This window comes from Ursus arctos, unplaced genomic scaffold, assembly GCF_023065955.2.
Source record: "Ursus arctos isolate Adak ecotype North America unplaced genomic scaffold, UrsArc2.0 scaffold_9, whole genome shotgun sequence".
NCBI classification, from domain to species: Eukaryota; Metazoa; Chordata; class Mammalia; order Carnivora; family Ursidae; genus Ursus; species Ursus arctos.
Window position 1 is genome coordinate 31,523,039 of NW_026623111.1, and position 17,059 is coordinate 31,540,097.

At 38.0% G+C, this 17,059-nt stretch overlaps 1 protein-coding gene and 1 non-coding gene across 3 annotated transcripts in view; both read left to right on the plus strand.

The window, feature by feature from the left end:
* The window catches only part of UBE2K (ubiquitin conjugating enzyme E2 K), a 70,597-nt gene that overhangs the window by 1,081 nt on the left and 52,457 nt on the right, over positions 1-17,059 (plus strand). Inside the window, exons 1-2 of one of the 2 annotated variants that reach the window (XM_057309525.1) lie at positions 6,660-7,091; positions 11,395-11,489. The exons of the other annotated variant lie outside the window; for it this stretch is intronic. The gene's annotated coding sequence lies outside the window, so the exon portion shown is untranslated. Of the gene's footprint in view, positions 1-6,659; positions 7,092-11,394; positions 11,490-17,059 lie in introns of those variants that run through there. 2 annotated transcript variants of the gene reach the window in all.
* On the plus strand, positions 14,142-14,290 carry LOC113262561 (U12 minor spliceosomal RNA). Its single transcript, XR_003318845.1, has one exon. It is a non-coding gene; the product is annotated as a U12 minor spliceosomal RNA (small nuclear RNA).

Genomic DNA, 17,059 nt, shown 5'->3' on the forward strand with positions numbered 1-17,059 from the left:
TGATTGGGTGAAGGCAGGTTGTTTGGTGTCTTAAAGGCATTTAAATATTTTTCGTTAGGAAAAAATAATGGTACGAGTAGCTTATTTCAAAATATTGTTTACAAGTTACAGATCAGAGTCTCTTCTAAGACAATGCCTCTGTGACTGTTGTGTTGTGCCATGAAACTTCATTATGATGTCCCTCATAGTTAACTTGATTCTTACTTTTGAAAAACAGCCCTATTAAAAACATGGGATTTCACCAGATCAGTACATTATTATACCTCCTTATCGAGTAGGTTTGTCCTAATGTATCATACCTGAAATTATTAAAAACATTTTTTTGTTTCAAGCTCCTCTTGAGTCTTGCAGAATTTACTCTGATGTTGCCCATAGTTGTTTATATAGTATATTCAGAATATCCTAGTGATTTGACTCAAAACTATGCAAGAATCAGTACAGTTTTTCAGACCCAAATCAACAAGAATGCCAAGTTGTTTTTCCTCCTTGGATTTAACAAAGAGAGATGAAAAAGTAATACTGAAATAATTATTATTTTGAAGATGTCACATATCATTATTGAATGTATCATTACTATTTGTGTTTTCTCTTATGTTGAAACTTTGATAATCTAAATGATTTGTGAAATTCAGCATTCTAAGTATGTGATGAGTAACAGATATAAGTGATAGTACTTGAGCTTTGTCACTATTCTACAGTGATCATTTTTCCAGTTAGACATGTTGAATATAATTCTTTAAAATTAACTTAAAAATAACAAATACTAGCAGATTTATTGAATGTAGTAGTCTATAAGAAATGGTCTGTTTTACAGAGCATGTGTATGAACTCTGACCTCTGTATTTGTTCAAGTGCCAAAACTCTGAATGGAAGGATGACTTTGTATTTTTGCGGTACAGTGCAGAAATAGGGTCATAAATGTCTGTACTGTTAATACAGTGAAACAATGATTCTAACTTTTTATTTGCAAGAAAATATATTCCACGATAGTTGACATATATATATTCCTAATGAAAGATTGAGTTAATATAGTTGCCAACAGCCTAAAACATTTCCTCTGTAATAAAGTTGTACAAGCCTGAGACTTAATATAAAACTTTCAAATGTTTTATTTTCTGTTACTTAAAAATGGTAAGTTACTGCTCTCGTAATTCATATGGTATCTTTGCTTTATGTGAGGTGACTTTCACGATATTTTTAGTACTTCAATTAAAGCTTAAAAGAAATCTAGTGTCGCTGTAGTGTGCATATTGTTAAAACAATACTGCTCTTTATATGTAAGGGATGCTGAAGCCTTGCTTCACGTAAGCATTATAGTAGTTCAGAGGAAGAGAATAGAAAATGCAAACAAATTGTTTTTTTGTTTTAAGAAGAGTACCTTTATAAATCTGTATGGAAACTTCTTCTAGAAAATAAGTTGCAAAGTACATTTAGGAAAGGGTCAGATAATTTAATCTTGGATTATAACCAATAAATAGCTTTATTTTCACCAATATTTTATTTCATCGATAATTAGTAGGCCCAGTTCTGTAAGTGGATTATGTTGATTACTTTCAGCTCATTGAAGGACTTGTTCCACGTGTTTCCTTTTTAAGTGTGGGAATGTAGTATTTTGAGTGTCTGGTCAAGTAATCAAATATTTCATCATTTCATCTATGTAAATCTCCGTGTTTACCAAAGTTTGTTTCATATTCTCTTGTTTCCTAAGAATACCGGTTGATTTAAGGACACTTTTTTTTTTCCCTTTTAAGTTGTCTTATAAAGATAGCTGACATTTGGTGAATTCTGACCATAAGAAGTTACAAGTGGCCATTCTTGGAGTGTGTTAATTAAAATATAGTCTCCAAGATAAATCAAATGTGAAAAGCAAGGTGCAGAATAGTGTGGAGGAGGCCACCATTTGTTTTGAAAGAAGGGGAAAACGTGTATTTGACTCAATGAGAAATTGGTGAAATTGATTACTTGTGTATAAGGGAATTGGGTGTCTGGGGTAACAGGCATCAAAGGATCCCTTTTGAGTTTTGAGTCATGCCAATATGTTATTTACTTAATAAATAAAGGCATCTAGGCCTTTTTTCCTTGAGACTGTTTGGAAATCCATCCTTTATGTGTCAGACATTAATTTTAAATGTGTGTGAATTTTAAGTAATATTTCAAATTGCCAGGAATGGAAAATTGATTAAAATACATTTTACAGTTATTTTATGAGTCGAATTACTAAGTGTTGATTGTGAGGATATAATAAAACTATAATCTGTATTCACACGTTGTATTATTATTGCTGTTACCTAACCACCATTTGTAGAGTGGCTCTTAGTACCATTTGTTTATGCATTATTGCTGATTTTCAAGAACAGTTCTTTGAATTAGATTTACTATTTCTTAGATGAGGACATTGAGATTCAAAGAAGTTAAATTATTTGTCTACAAACATACAGCTTTGGGATTTGGATCTAGGTCTGCTTTTGTTTATATTGTACCACACTGTCATTACTTTCCAAGGATAGGCATGCTTTAATTATTTAAAAATAACTGAGACTGGTTTGTATTACAGGTTATGGGATTTAAAAAAAATTTTTTTTATTATATTATGTTAGTCACCATACAGTACATCCCTGGTTGGGTTATGGGATTTAAAAACAACCTAATTTAATAGTTTAAACATTAAAATAAGTGTCACCTGGGGCAGCCTGGGTGGCTCAGTCGGTTAAGCATCTGCCTTTGGCTCAGGTCATGATCCCAGGGTCCTGGGATGGAGCCTCACATCAAGCTCCCTGCTTAGCAGGGGAGCCTGCTTCTCCCTCTCACTCCGCCTGCTGCTCCCCCTGCTTGTGCTCTCTCTCTCTGCCAAATAAAAATAAAATAAGTGTTACCTGTAAATTACTTAAAGATTAACTTGCATGTCAATATGCAAAATACTTAAAATTTTTTTTTGAGAGAAAGCGTGCATGCACTCTCTCTCAAGCGGGGAGAGGGGCAAAAGGAGAGTGAGAGAGAATCTCAAGCATACTCCCCATTGAGCTCAGAGCCCCACATCGGGCTCCATCTCAGGACCCTGAGATGTGACCTGAGGTGAAACCAAGAGTTGGACACCTAACAGACTGAGCCACCCAGGCACTTCTGCAAAATACTTTTAAATTTGAAGCTCAGTGAGATAAAATGCCCTTAATTCAGTGCACATACTCTAGTTCGTTATATGTTATCTGTAGTTTTTTCATACTGTGATTGTACTTTGCTAACATTTTCTAAGATTTCAATAGGGAATATTTAAAATTATGGCATTACAAATTGATTTTGTGAAAACTGCTGTCGTATAAGTTCTCTTTTAAGTGTTTAAATGGATTTTATATTTAGTGTTATTTTAAATTTAATATATTTGATCTAGTTTGATCTATAGAACTAGTTGGCAAGTCTTTAGAAGGAAGTCTGTTGCTTTCTGTAGACCCTGGTTTCTCATCCTTAGCACTATTGACGGTTTAGGCAGATAATGAATTCTTTGCTGTGAGTGGCTCTTCTTTGCATTGTAGGTTGTTTAGTAGTACGCTGGCTTTTATCACTGATTTCCAGTAGCGCAGCTAACCCTTCTCCCTACCTCCTTACCCTTTCTCCTTGCCAGTTATATCAACTAAAAATGTCTCCAGACTTTGCCAAATGTTGAGAACCACTGCTGTAGTTGAAACTCTTTAGAAGAACATTTCGGACTATTAACTTTGTAAGATGTGTGTAGTATATTTTATCTAAAAGATGGACAGTAAAGGTACAAAAAGGTTTATAGCATGGCTCCTACTAGCTTTTAGTGATTTTTTTTAAGATTTTATGTTTGTTTTCCCTTTGTAAATGATTATTTTTCTCTTTTAAACTTCTCCTTTTTGATTGAAAGAAAAAGGTGAAATTCCTTGCTGGAAATGAATGTAACCAGAATTTGAACATTTTTTTTTAAGAGTAGAAAAGCAGTTTTTACAGTTACATAAGTTACAGCTCTGTGTAACTTATTTATATAGTGTGCCTTATGGGGTTCTGGGTGTGGGCTGACTGAGGAAAGCTTTTGATGGGGTTAAAAAAAAATTGGAGCCTGTCCACGTAATACTGTTTGGGGTGCATATTTTGTTTTATTTTACTATTATAAAGACTTTGATCCCTGTCCATCAGGCATCTGGGTGCATCTGGGATTCCCTAGCATGTCACCCCTTTGTGAAGAATATATATTCTTATTTTCCAGTAAATAATGTTATCAATAATTATTGAGCATATTGACCACAGCTCCAGAAAATTTACTTGGTTGGAGATAAATAAAAATGTTAGGTGCAAAGAGTAAATATTATGGGAGTTTTGAGGGCATGTGTATGGAGGGAGGGTTTTATTTTGTTTTGTTTTGTAGTTTTTATTTTAATTCCAGTTAATATACAGGGTTATATTAGTTTCAGGTCTATAATATTAAAGGGAGGTTTTTGAGCTAGGTTCCAAGGGAAAGTTAAGACTGACCTCAAATTTCACATGACGGTGCCAAAGGAATTAGAGGAATAGTGGAATTTATAAGTAAATGATTTTTTTCTGTAGGCATCTGAGTTGGAACTAGGGAGCAGAGATTATTGACAAAATTAAGTAGGAAACACATGTACATATTTAGAAAGGTTGCATGCACAGCTCTGATACACACATAGTTGTGGAATTAGCATCTAAGTATCTTCGCTGTTTTCTTTAGGAAAAAACCACCTTCTTCACGCTGAAGTAAAAGGTAACCATAAGGTATCTGACCAGTACCCAGATCAGGTCTGAAACAATATTACCAATGCCACAGTAACCCCCAGCCATCCCTTTGCAGGGACTTTCCTGATTTACAATAGTACAGATTAGCTTTGAGTATGTTTGAGTGAAAGAGTAGACGCAAATGTGTACTATATGATTGTTTTAATTTTGAAGGTTTTCAGAAGATGCCCTTCAAAATCTTTGTTCAGGGGGCACTTGGGTGTTTCAGTCAGTTAAGCATCTAACTCTTGATCTTGGCTCAGGTCTTAAACTCAGGGTTGTGAGTTTGAACTCTGCATTGGGCTCTGTGCTGAGCGTGGAGCCTACTTAAACACAAAATCTTTGTTCAAAAAATAACAGTAGTAGTGTCTTAGAAAATGTGTTAAAATGCATTGCGTATTTGAGTTGAAAGATCTAGGCCAAATTCCTCATCTATAAGATCAGGAGACTGAGGCCTGAAGAGATTGTTATTTAGTGATAAACAGACTGGTTAATGAACCCAGGCTTTTTGCATAACAGTTCATCCTAACCATTATATATGGTTGCTTTATGGGACTATTTTTTTCATAAATAATACTGTAAATGCTAAATGACAGTTTAATATTGACTAGTGTATTTAAGTATATTTTGCCTTTTTTTTTTTATCTTGGTGTGAGAACTTAAATTTGGTAGGAGGCAGAGATATTTCACTCCTTAAGCATGATACAGTAAATTTAGATTAGTGATTAAGAACGTGGGCTTTGGAATTAGATTTGCTTTGAGTCCTGGCTTTTCTATTTAATACCTGCAGCATTGACTCTATATCTTAGTTTTCTTATCTGTAAGAATGTAGGAAGGTTAAAGGATCTTTACAGTGCTCAGAGCAATTCTGGGACATATGAACGGATAGCTGTTAACATGTCAAAATTAGCTGTATGTTCATATTCTGCTTATTGTTGTTTTGGATCATAAAGGTTTCCTTTGGTGGTGTAGTGATAGCTCTATGTGAATTTGCCTGAAGAAAAGATTTTAAAAAGGGGGCTTTAGTACTTTTTTTTTTTTTTTAAGATTTTATTTATTTATTTGACAGAGATAGAGACAGCCAGCGAGAGAGGGAACACAAGCAGGGGGAGTGGGAGAGGAAGAAGCAGGCTCACAGCGGAGGAGCCCGATGTGGGGCTCGATCCCATAACGCTGGGATCACGCCCTGAGCCGAAGGCAGACGCTTAACCGCTGTGCCACCCAGGCGCCCCGGGGCTTTAGTACTTCTGACAGACAGAGTTTCTTTGTCATCTATGTGCGAACAACCTGTGGCGAACGGGAATGCAAAAGAAAAATATGGGCCTTGTTCTCAAGGTGTTAATCTTACTTTAGGAGACAGTTGTAAATTGGGCAAGAGTTTGTGTTAAAATGTGACCTTTTTAATTGAAAAAGAAGTACTTTATTTGGAAGTCTTTCAGATAATACAGCTTTACAGGATTATTTGGGATTTCTTGGTGTGGCTCTGATTGCCTTGAACTGCACCAAGAAGTCTAGATTCTAATCCTGTGGTATATGTAAAGTAATCTTGAATCCCTTGGTGAAATTCCTATTTTATTTTATTTTATTTTATTTTATTTTATTTTATTTTATTTTATTTTATTTAAAAGATTTTATTTATTTATTTGACAGAGAGAGAGACAGCCAGTGAGAGAGGGAACACAAGCAGGGGGAGTGGGAGAGGAAGAAGCAGGCTCCCAGCGGAGGAGCCTGATGTGGGGCTCGATTCCAGGACTCCAGGATCACGCCCTGAGCCGAAGGCAGGCGCTTAACGACTGAGCCACCAAGGCGCCCCAATTTTATTTTTTTTTTAAGATTTTATTTGAGAATGAGAGAGTGCACTCGAGAGCATGGGTGGGGAGAGGGGCAAGGGAGAGGGAGAAACAGACTGCTGGCTGAGCAGTGAGCTCGATGGGGCTCCATCCCAGGACCCTGAGATCATGACCTGAGCTGAAGGCAGACGCTTAACTGACTGAGCCGCCCAGGCGCCCCTAAAATTCCTATTTTAGAATTGGGTGTTGGAAGATAGAAAGTGGCGGTCACATCCATCTGACATCCGTGGTGTTCTCTTATGTAATTTTGCAAAGGAGAGAACTTCGGTTCATTCAAAACCTTTGTCCTTTTTCTCCCTTTAGTTCTTTGCTTTTACTGCAGATTTAAAATACTAAATACTTAAGAGTTGAATGCCTACTATCTGACATCTTATATGTATGGCAGCCTTATGAGATGGATGTTGTTCTTATTTTACAGATTAGAAAATTACAGCTCTGAAGAAAGTAGGTAACTTTCTCTGTATCAAGCAACTTGTTGGTGGAACGGGTTGAAAAGTAGGTCTCTGACTCCCAAATATTTACTGATTATGGTGGAAAGACTAGTGTGTACAATCATTTCTGCTCCTTGCTACCTGTCCATTATTTTTAAAGGTGCTTTTTAAAATTACGGAATATTTTAGATTTAGAAGTTTAGAAAACAGTAGGTGAGAACGCCTTTATGTTCATGGTATAGATTTAACAGATCTTAACTCTCTCATACTTGGTTAACTCGCCCTTTCCCCCAAGAAATAAAACATACAGATGAAGTTCACTCTGTAACCTTTGCCCTTTTCCATTCTCTTTCTTAGAAGTAACCACTCTGCGGAAAATGCCTATATCCTTCCCATTCATACTTTTGTTTTTACTATTGAAACCATAGTATTTTTGAGTGTAAAAGCACTTTTTAGTGTTTTTAAAAGCTTAAAATTTTTTTTCATAGATGATTGTTATATTCTACATCTCCTGCAACTCTTCTTTTTATTTTTTTAAAAGATTTTATTTACTCATTTGAAAGAGGCTAGCGACAGAGCGAGCACAAGCAGGGGGATAGGCAGAGGGAGAGAGAGAAGCAGACTTCCCGCCAAGCTGGGAGCCTGACATGGGGCTTGATCCCAGGACCTAGAGATCATGATCTGAGCTGAAGGCAGACACTTAACCAACTGAGCCACCCAGGCACCCCTCCTGCAACTTTTCTTTTTAGTGTTACTTTTTTTTTTTTTAGAATTTATCCATGACAATGCATATCGCTTTGGTTCTTTAAATTATGTAGTATTTCACATCAGTTTTTTTGTTGTTTGTTCATTTTCTATGTGCAGCGTGTAGTTTCAGCTTTTAGCTGTTGTACCAAAAAAAAGCATTGAATGTTATTATACATGTTTTCTTGGACACATACGAGTTGTTCCTAGGAAGTAATATTGTAGGATCTGAGTGTATTTGCATCTTCTGCATTACTGGATATTGCTTCAAGCTACCAATGATTGTATCAATTTACACACTTCCAGCAGTGTATAAGAGTTCTAGTGACCTGACATTTCTAAGACTTATATTTTTGTCAGTCTGATGGATGTGAAATGGTAGCTTATTTTAATTTTAATTTCCCATGCCAGTAGAGATATTAAACATATTTTTGGGTTTATTGGCCATTAGGGTTTGTTTTTTTTTTTTTTTTTTTTTTTGCAAACTTAGTGTTTTCATTCCTTACCCATTTAAAAAAATTTGGGGCACCTGGATGGTTCAGTTGGTTAAGCATCTGCCTTCAGCTCAGGTCATGAGGGATCGAGTCCCACGTCTCTTGCCCTGTGCAGCCTGCACAGCGGGGAGTTTGCTTCTCCCTCTGTCCCTCCCCCCTGCTCTTGCGCTCTTGCGTGCGCTCTATTTCTCTCAAAAATAATAAAAATCTTCAAAAACTTGCATGGTTTGTATTTTTCTTACTGATTTACAGGAATTCTTTATATATAATTTTATCTACTTCCATTATGTGGGTTAATTTTTAACTTTTTTTATGCTTTATTTTGTAATTGTGGTATACTACACATATAAAACTTACCATCTTGTACAGTTTTAAGTTAGAGTTTCAGTGTACATTATTGTACCACCATTACTACTATCCATCACCAGAACTCATTTCATCTTATAAAACCAAAATTCTGTATCTATTAAACGCTAACTCTACTTCTCTTGCCCAGCCCATGGCATTCATCATTCATCATTCAACTTTTTGTCTCTGTGAGCTACTGTATTATACGTTACTTGTCCTTTTGTGACTGTTTCATTTTGCTTAACTTTGTCATATCTTTTGTCTGAAGTTTAATTTTTTAAAAAAAGATTTTATTCATTTATTTGACAGGGAGACAGTGAGAGAGGGAACACAAGCAGGGGGAGTGGGAGAGGGAGAAGCAGGCTCCCCCCCCCCCCCCCACCCTGGCAGGGAGCCTGAGGCAGGACTCAGTAGCTGAAGGCAGACAACCAACGACTGAGCCACCCTGGCACCACTGAAGTTTAATTTTTAAGTAGTCACACTTTTAGGGGGGCTCCTGGCTACTCATTTGGTAGAATGTGTGACTAGATCTTGGGGTTGTGAGTTCAAGGCCTGCGTTGGGGGTAGAATTCACTTAGAAAGAAGTATGTCACATTTTTCTGTTTTTTTTTCCTGTATGGTATGCTTTTTGTATTTTGTTTCAGAAATCTTTTCCTTAATTATCATAAAGATATTTTATATTTGGTTATAGGAGCAAATAAAGGTTATATTCCTTAACTGCTGTACTCAGGCTTCTGTCTCTACCATAGCATATGGAAACTACTTCTCTAGGCATTACCAGTATCTTCCCATTTGTCAAATGCGGAGTAACTTCTCATCAGTCCATTTTGTACATCTTTTACTTCATTTCTCAGAGCTTGCCTCTTGGGTTGCTCTGATACTGCTGGTTTTCCTTCATACTATGTTATTACCCTTTCTAAGTTGATTTCATCCCTTATTCTCCATTTATCTCCTAAATCTTTGTTTCCTCTTTTGCATTCCTTTTGTTAATCACTCTAGGTCAGGTTGTCATATCCCAGATGGACTATTTATAGTAAAACAGCTTGCTTATTTACATTTATTTCTCTGTAGCCTCTGTTCAACCCTCCTGGTGCCATGCCATAGGATGGATTTATTTATTTTTAAAGATTTTATTTATTAGAGAGCAGGGGGAGGAGAAGCAGACTCCCCACTCAGTAGGGAGCCCGACACGGGGCTCCCTCCCAGGATCCTGGGATTATGACCTGAACCGAAGGCAGGCAGACGCTTAACTGACTGGGCCACCCAGTTGCCGCCGTGCTGCAGGATTTAATTTTTAAAATATGATCTTGTCGTTTTCCTTTAGTTTCTCTACTGCCTATTGCATAAAGTCAGAACTTTGATACTTTTGTTGTAGCCTACCTTTCTTGACCTGTTCCCTGTCAAGTCTCAACACAGTTGCATGCATACACATACTTCACTCTGTCTCAGACCTTCAGCTACACTAAATTGCTCACCATTTAGTTGTTTTGTTTGCCTGGAATAAGCCCTTACCTCCTCCTTTGCCTTCGAAATGTACTTATCCTAAAATGCCACTCCTGATAACCTTTTGCGAAAATAGTTTCCCCCTGTTTTCCAGTGTCATTTTGTCAGAATTTTGTTAGTTACTATATATATATATATATCTTGGTAATTGTACATATGTCTTTCTGCTCCGGCCAGATATCATTGAGCTCTTTGAGGATACTTATTCATCTTTTTTCCTTCATCTTGTATAGTGCCTGGAATTGGTAGGCTTAGTAACATTTACAGTAAGTCAAAAAATTTTTGATAGACATCTTTTTTTTTGGAGTTGCTGCTGAAAGTGCATAAACCTTTGCATAGCTGTTAGGGCAGGCCTTTTATTCTGTTAATTATTTTCTTTTTATTTATTTGTTTGTTTGACAGAGAGAGACAGCCAGCGAGAGAGGGAACACAAGCAGGGGGAGTGGGAGAGGAAGAAGCAGGCTCCCAGCAGAGGAGCCTGATGTGGGGCTTGATCCCAGAGCACCGGGATCACGCTGTGAGCCGAAGGCAGACGCTTAACGACTGCGCCACTCAGGCGCCCCACTGTTAATTATTTTCAACATTTTTGGGATTATATATTTTTCTAGTGATTACAAATGCAGGGCTAGTATATGTAGCTTTCTTTCTCAAGTGACTGTGGGTACTTTACTTTTAGGTTTCTTTGTTTTGTTTTTGTGGGGTTTTTTGTTTGTTTATTTTTGTTTAATTAGAGAGAGAGAGCAAGAGAGAGACCGAGACCGAGAACGTGAGCAGGGTGGAGGAACAGAGGGAGAAGCAGACTCCCCACTGAACAGGGAGCCTGATGTAGGGCTCTATCCTAGGACTCTAGGATCTTGAGTCCTGGGACTCAACCTGACTGAGCCACCCAGGTGCCCCAAGGTTTCTTAGTTTTATGTGAACTATCCTATTTGGGATTGGCATAAAGTGTGGGTTGTCTGATACTATGGTTTTTCAGCAGTGATAATACATTTTGCTTCATTTTTCTTAAATCCTTCTTAGTAGTTTCTTTTTTTTTCTTTTTAAATAGAATATATTGAAGTTTATGCCTCTATTGAACATTTGGTTATTTCCAGTTTTTGCTGGTGCATGTGTGTAAGAATTTTAGGTGTGTATCTGAGAGTGGTATTACTAGGCCGTTGGGTGTTTGGATGAGATATTAAGTGTTTGGATGAGATATTAGGTGGTTATATGTGTCAAACATTATTTTTATCTGTAGGCTTGGTCATACTTTGATTATATCCTTTGGTGTTTACTTAGGTGCTTTGTCTGCTCTTAGGAACTGTGAGTGTGAGTCATTGAAGGAAGAGACTTATCTTATATTTTCAGTTCTCCATTGCTGAGCTCATTGCCAGGTAAGCAGGAGGCTGTTGTTTTCCCAAATGAGTTTAAGGATTTTTTTTAAGCACCAGGGAACTTATCCCCAACCATTATGAAAGTATAACTGCTTATCCTGCTTCTGAGACTAGGGACTTTATAATATGTTGATAAAGGTAGCCCATAGATGAGGTTGGGTTTCTGTTCAGTGTTAAGTGTTGGTAATTTGGTTAGTTTGTGATTTGGGGTGTTATAATGTCAAAGCCAAAAGCTGGGAAATAAGATGGTGGGAAGGCAATTTTTTTTTTTATTTATTCTGTAGTTTTCTCTGTTAAAGATCTCAGGGGGCATCTATTCTGTATTATGTATGACATCATCTGTATCACCATGGATTAACTTTTTAGTTTAAGTCTACATTTTTCTTCATTTTATTCAACAAGTATTTATTGAATGCCATCTGTGTTGTTAATAAAACATAGTCCAGGGCACCTGGACTGGGTGACTCAGTCTGGGTGGTTCAGTCAGTAACGCCTCTGCCTTCAGCTCAGGTCATGATCCCAAGGTCCTGGGATTGAGCCCCGCATTGGGCTCCCTGCTCAGCAGGAGTCTGCTTCTCCCTTTGCCCCTCCCCCTCCCCCTGCTCATGCTTGTGTGTGCGCGCGTGCTCTCTCTCTCTCTCTCTGAAAGAAAGAAATAAAATAAATAAATAAATAAATAAAATCCTTTAAAAAAAGACATAGTCCATGCTGTTATGGAGTAAATTATAGTCTAGTAAGGCAATGAAACATTGAACAATTTTATGTGTGTTTGTTGAGTTTAAGTAAGGAGAACGGTTGGGGTGGGGTAACCTAACCTCAGGAAAGAGTTCCTTGGGAATAACCCTCCAACTGATAGTTGGGAGGGTAAGTTGAAATTAACTTAGTCATTCGTTAGGATGATCAATTCTTATATGCATACAGAAAGCACTGGTAATCATTATACAGTCAATGTAGAATTGCTTTTCCGTTTTAAATAAATAGCCAGTTTCTGTGAATACAAAAGTAACAAATGTTTGCTTATTATTGAATTTTGAAAAATACATCGAGCTATAATAAAGTAAAAATTATCTGTAATCCCACCCTTGGGGATAAGTCTTTGATTTAAAATATTTTTGTTTGGGGCGCCTGGGTGGCTCCGTCGTTAAGCGTCTGCCTTTGGCTCAGGTCATGATCCCGGGGTCCTGGGGCCGAGCCTGGCATCGGCATTGGGCTCCCTGCTCAGCGGGAAGCCTGCTTTTCCCTCTCCTACTCCCCCTGCTTGTGTTCCCTCTCTCTCTGTGTCTCTGTCAAATAAATAAATAAATAAAATCTTTAAAAAAATAAAATATTTTTGTTTGTCTATGAAATATTTCAAACATGTAGAGATACACCTTAATTTTGGTTATTCTGTTGTTTTTTTCTTTTTTTTAATGTACGTGTACATATATACACATGTTTAGAAGTTTTTAAAAGAGCTTTGAATATAATTCCAATCTGACTTTCAACCCAGATTTGTAATTTGTAATTTTTTCAGTGATTTGAAGCTGTCTTTCCCTACTAAACTCCCTACTTTTTTTTTTTTTTAAAGATTTTATTTATTTGAGAGAGAGCGGGCATGCACAAGTAGGGGAAGGGGCAGAGGGAGAGGGAGAAGCAGATGCCCCACTGAGCAGGGAGCCCAATGCTCCCTGAGAAGCTCAAGAGTAAGCATCATGGGTCATCTTTATATCATCGTTACCAACAGCTCTTTTATTTATTTAACAAATATTTGAGGGCTCCCTTTATCCTAGGTACCATGATATGTGCTGAGACTATAGTGATGAGTGGGGCAAGGTAAGACAGGCAAACAAGTGATAAAAGCAACACAGAGAAATACAATATTGTATAGATGAAATTAATTGTTTTTGACTGGGTGTTCAGAAAAGGCATTTCCTAGGACTCTTGACTTAAATTGAGATCTGAATGATAAAGCTATGTCTTTAGGGGATGAAAACATTCCAGATCAGAGGAAATAGTGAATGTAAAGGCCATAAATTAGGAATAAATTTGCTATGTTTAAGCAAGCAAAAGGTTATTGTGGTTGGAGTATTGTAGGTAAGAGGCAGTGAATGATGCAAGATGAAGTTGGAGATGTAGGCGGAAGCCAGATCACATAAAACTTCTAAGTCCAGAGTAAGGAATTTGTATTTTAAGTGACTCTGAAAGCCATTTGAGGATTTAAAGAAAACCAAAAAAAATTTTTTTAAAGATTTTATTTGTTTGAGAGAGAGAGAGCGCGCGCGCACAGTGGGGGGGAGCAGGAAGGAGAGGGAGAAGCAGGTTCACTGAGCAGGGAGCCTGATGTGGGGCTCGACCCCAGGACCCTGGGAACATGACCTGAGCCGAAGGCAGATACCTAATGACTGAGCCACCCAGGCACCCCTCAGAATTTTTGTTTTTAAAAGACCACTTTGAGGGCCCCTGGGTGGCTCAGTGGGTTGTGTCCAGCTCTTGATTTCAGCTCAGTTCATAACCTCAGGGTTGTGGATCAAACTCCTCATTGGGCTCTGCACTGGGTGTGGACCCCACTTGGGATTCTGTCTTTCCCTCTTCCCATTCCCCCTCACCCACCCCACCCCCTTGCAAGCTTTCTAGATCTCTCTTGCTTTAAGAAAACAAACAAAAAACGCTTTGATGCCTTTAACTTATGACTAAGGAAATAACAATTTGGGGTGACGCCTGATTGCTCACTGCTAATGTGAGACGTGTTTTTGAGCAGGTAAAGGTTGCCCCTAAGGTTACTCGTCTACTTTGTGGGATTGTTGGGAGTCAAGATCTTCCCGTCCCCCTTTAAAAAAAAAATACCACTTTGGCTGCTGTGTGGAGAATGAATTGAAACTGAAGATGTAAAGAAAAAGGATTTAGGAGTTAGGGGTTGAGTTTGGCTGGAGTAAAGTCAAGACTGGAGAGAAGTTTCCCAGAGTTGCTTGGTTGGGGATTTTACAGTGTTAATAAACTACTAACTTTCAATTTACCATTCTTAGGAGTTTGACCCTTGTCCTTAAACTCTCAAAATGCCTGTCAGAGGTTCAGACCACATGTCTGAATTTCAGAAAGGGTAAGGCATAACCCATATGTCCGCTGAGTTCACCTCTTTAAAGAACTTTCTGAGAAATCCCATTGAATGACTTCTGTTTTTATTTTTATTTTTTTTAATCCTGGACTGTGTCATAACATCTTCTTGGTAAGGGAAACTGGGAAAAATTTTTTTAGCTGAGCACATGCTCCCCAATTAAAATCAGGGTTTCATTAAGAAGGCAAAAGGAGAAAGGAAATTGGTTAGGCATCTTGCCCTGTGGAGGTGGTGAGTGGCAGGAATGAACTAAGGAAGACTTTTTGGGAAGCCTTTCTAATAGCCTAGGCATGAGATGATTGTATTTTGGGATTATAGTTGAATAGGAGGCTGAAGAGAAGTATTTGGGATATATTTTAAAGGTAGAGTCACAAGAGCTTGTCGATGGTGCAGATGAAAGGTGAAGAACCTAGAAAAACACCTAGAACTTTGTCTTTAGCAACTAGACAGTTGGTGGTGCTATTTTCCGAGATGGGAAAGAGCGGGAGGAGCACATTGAAAGTGTCAGGGAATTAAGAGTTTTGCTCCGTTCTTGTTAGGTTAAAGCTTAGACTGGGTGACTTACGTCTAGGAGAATTTGGTTAGAAAAGGAGGGAGTCTAGGACAAAGTTCTAGTTTTTGTCATGGACCCCTAGCATCTTTTGTGGTTGAGCCTAGAAGAAACATTCAAAGATAAGGAGAGTGAACTATTAATGATATATTAGGAAAACCAGGGGAGTGTGGTGTCTTTGAAACCAAGAGAAAACAGAGTTCCAAGAGTGGTCAACTTTGTCGTGCTAAGGGAGAGAAATGACCACTGAATTTGCAGCACAGTTATCATTGGTGACCTTGACTAGAATATTTTCATTGGAATTGTGAAGATGGACGGAGTTAGTAAGAGGAAGTAAGGTGAGGAACTGGCAGCTGTAGTCAACTTTGTAAAGTTTTGCTTTGACAGAGGAGCAGAGAAGAGAGGGAGGAGCTGCAGAAGAATATGGCTTCAGAAATCTTTAAAAAAAATTTTTTTTTAAGATTCTGTTTTAGAGAGAGAGCGTGCACACAAGTGCGGGCAGGAGAGGGACAGGCGCCCTGTGCTGAGCTCAGAACCCGACTCGGGGCTTGATCTCACAACTCTGAGATCATGACTTGAGCCAAAATCAAGACTCAGATTGCTTAACCAACTGAGCCCCCCTCCCCAGGTGCCCCTTACAAAATTTCTCATATTCTATTATGCTTATGTGTTGATGAATGGGAGAAATTGATTATGCTAGAGAAAGGAGGAGTGATTGAATTTGCGAAGTCCTTGAGAAGAACAAGGGGGGTATTACTAGGATAAATAGAAGGATAATCTTTAATAGGAGTGGAGACACTTAGGGCAATGTTGTTTTCATTTGGGATTTGTGGTCTTCACTTGAACATGAGACCAATTAATGATAGTTGTGTGGCAGACACAGGAAGGTGGTTTTGTTTTGTTTTTTTAAGTTAATTGGGGAATGAGTTTAACTAGCAGTGGGGCTTTGCCATATGAGTACCATGAAGGAACAAAAGTATCAAGGTTAAGGAAGGGAATGATTGATAATGACGGAGAGTGGGTGATGTTTCATTAAGCCAGCTAATAGCTGGGTTTGGAGTACTAAATAGTGAACTTCATCTAAGGAGGTCGGGAATCTGAGAAACTTGAAATGGATTTCAGAGAAGGTGTGATTTTTGGTGATGACAAAATTATGTGTATGACCATGGGAATAAGAGCTTACAGTCTTTAAATATTTATTAGAAGCACAGTCTTTGTCTCCTTACTATTTTTTGAGAATTTAGAAATGTACGAAGATGATGAGTATAAGCAGCAGTCTCTCATTAGGTACAAATAGCTGTTGCTAGTAACATCCTTTTTTGGTTTTTTATTTATTTTTTATTTATTTTTTGTTTTTTAAACCAAATCAATGTCTTAGTATGTAGTATACTGCTTTGCATTTTTTTTTTTTACTCTTAATGTATTTTATATTTCCTTCCTTCCTTCCTCAGTAGGCAAGACCTGAGTTGAGATCAAGAGTCAGACATTTGGGGCGCCTGGGTGGCTCAGTCACTTAAGCGCCTGCCTTCGTTTAGGGTCATGATCCCTAGGTCCTGGGATTGAGCCCCGAATTGGGCTTTCTGCTCAGCGGGGAGCCTGCTTCTCCCTCTCCCTCTGCCTACTGCTCTACTACTTGTGCGCTCGCTCTCTCTTTCTCAAATAAATAAATAAATAAATAAATAAAATCTTTAAAAAAAAAAGTGTTAGATGTTTGAGTGAACCACCTAGGCACCTGGTATATCTTATATTTTCTATGTGGTATTAAATATTCTTTTTTTTTTTTTTTAAAGATTTTATTTATTTGATAGAGACAGTCAGCGAGAGAGGGAATACAAGCACGGAGAGTGGGAGAGGAAGAGGCAGGCTCCCAGTGGAGGAGCCCGATGTGGGGCTCGATCCCAGAACACCGGGATCACGCCCTGAGCCGAA